General features: G+C 51.3%; 1 protein-coding gene across 1 annotated transcript in view; it reads right to left on the reverse strand.

Moving 5' to 3' along the window:
* AGPAT6 (1-acylglycerol-3-phosphate O-acyltransferase 6) overlaps nucleotides 1–806 on the reverse strand; it is a 35,952-nt gene extending 35,146 nt beyond the window's left edge. Inside the window, exon 1 of the mRNA XM_012001572.1 lies at nucleotides 557–806. The gene's annotated coding sequence lies outside the window, so the exon portion shown is untranslated. The remainder of the gene's footprint in view (nucleotides 1–556) is intronic.
* Between the last annotated feature and the right edge of the window lie 867 nt (nucleotides 807–1,673).

Consider the following 1,673-nt stretch of genomic DNA (forward strand, 5'->3'; position numbering starts at 1 on the left):
CAGCGGGAGAGGCCGGGCCCTGGCCGCCCCTCCGCTGGCGCGTCCCTGTCAGATAAGCGGAGCGCTTCCCTGCGTCAGGACCCGATACTGGCTCCCTATCCGGAGGTTCGCACGTGCGTTCCGGAGAGGGCGAAATCAACCCTGCACCGCGGGAAGAGGCTAGAGTCACGAAATCACATTGTCTTCTTGGGGCTGCTGTCCGTGTGCAGCGACATTCTGCCCGTAGAGGACTCAGCTCAGGGCCTGGTACGCTCAAGATCTGTTAGCTGCCAGCACCATCACCCCCATCATCACCACAACCACCGTCATCACCAGCAGCATCCCTTAATCTTGTCTGCCTTGCTTCTCAAGCAAGGTGCTCCAGGAGTGGGTGTGGGCCACCTTTGCCCTCCCTCGCAGATGCAACTTGCCAACTTCCACCTCCACTTGGACCTGCTGTCTCTACTCAAGTCTAGCTGGTGCCTGCTGGAGTTTCTTACCATATCTTCTGACTTCACACGCCTAACCCAAGCTTATTATCTCCCCTAATATTGGACCTCTTTAAAATATATATTACCTCTTTCCTGTTGTGAAAAGACAGTTTGCCTTTAGTGCCAAGCCCTCTCCGCCGGTTTACGCTGTACACTGCTGTCAGATTGTCATTCCATGCTAAATGCATAATCTGATAATGAAATCTTTAGGGTAAAGTCCACATTCTTAGACCTCAAAATCTCTGTAAAATTAATGGGCAGGGTATGGTAGTTCATGCCGGTAATCCCAGCGTTTTGGGAGGCCAAGGCAGGAGGATCTCTTGAGGCCAGGAGTTTGAGACTAGCCGGGGCGACATAACGAGACCCCCACTTCTACAAAAATTTTTAAAATTAAAAAAAAGAGTGGGGGGAGCGGGGCGCAGGTAGCTCACGCCTGTGATCCCAGCACTTTGAGAGGCAGAGGCGGGCAGATCACTTGAAGCCAGGAGTTTGAGACCAGCCTGGCCAACATGGTGAAACCCCGTCTCTACTAAAAATACAAAACTTAGCCGGGGCTGGTGGCTCGCACCTGTAATCCCGGCTACTACGGAGGCTGAGACAGGAGAATTCCATGAACCCAGGAGACAGATGTTGCAGTGAACTGAGATTGTGGCACTGTACTCTAGCCTGGGTGACAGAGCAAGACCCTATCTCAAAAAAAAAATGAAAGAAAGAAAGAAAGAAAAGAATATCCACTTTGCTCCAAAACACTGGACTACTCATCTCCACCAAATATAACTAAATGTTACCCATTTGGAACTGATCACATATTTATTAACTCAATCACTTATCCATTCATTGAGCCCTTGTTACTTGCCCAGCTTTTTTGGGGATCCCAATTCAAGATTGAGTAATGCATGGCCATGTCTAGTCTTCAACTACATTAAATTCCATAAGAGGGCCGGGCGCGGTGGCTCACGCCTGTAATCTCAGCACTTTGGGAGGCCGAGGTGGGCGAATCACGAGGTCAGGAGATCGAGACCACCGTAAAACCCCATCTCTACTGAAAATACAAAAAATTAGCCAGGCGCAGTGGTGGGTGCCTGTAGTCCCAGCTACTCGGTAGGCTGAGGCAGGAGAATGGCATGAACCCGGGAGGCAGAGCTTGCAGTGAGCCAGGATCCCGCCACTGCACTCCAGCCTGGGCGACAGAGCAAGACTCCG

The sequence above is a fragment of the Mandrillus leucophaeus genome, unplaced genomic scaffold (assembly GCF_000951045.1).
Source record: "Mandrillus leucophaeus isolate KB7577 unplaced genomic scaffold, Mleu.le_1.0 Scaffold664, whole genome shotgun sequence".
Classification (NCBI taxonomy): Eukaryota; Metazoa; Chordata; class Mammalia; order Primates; family Cercopithecidae; genus Mandrillus; species Mandrillus leucophaeus.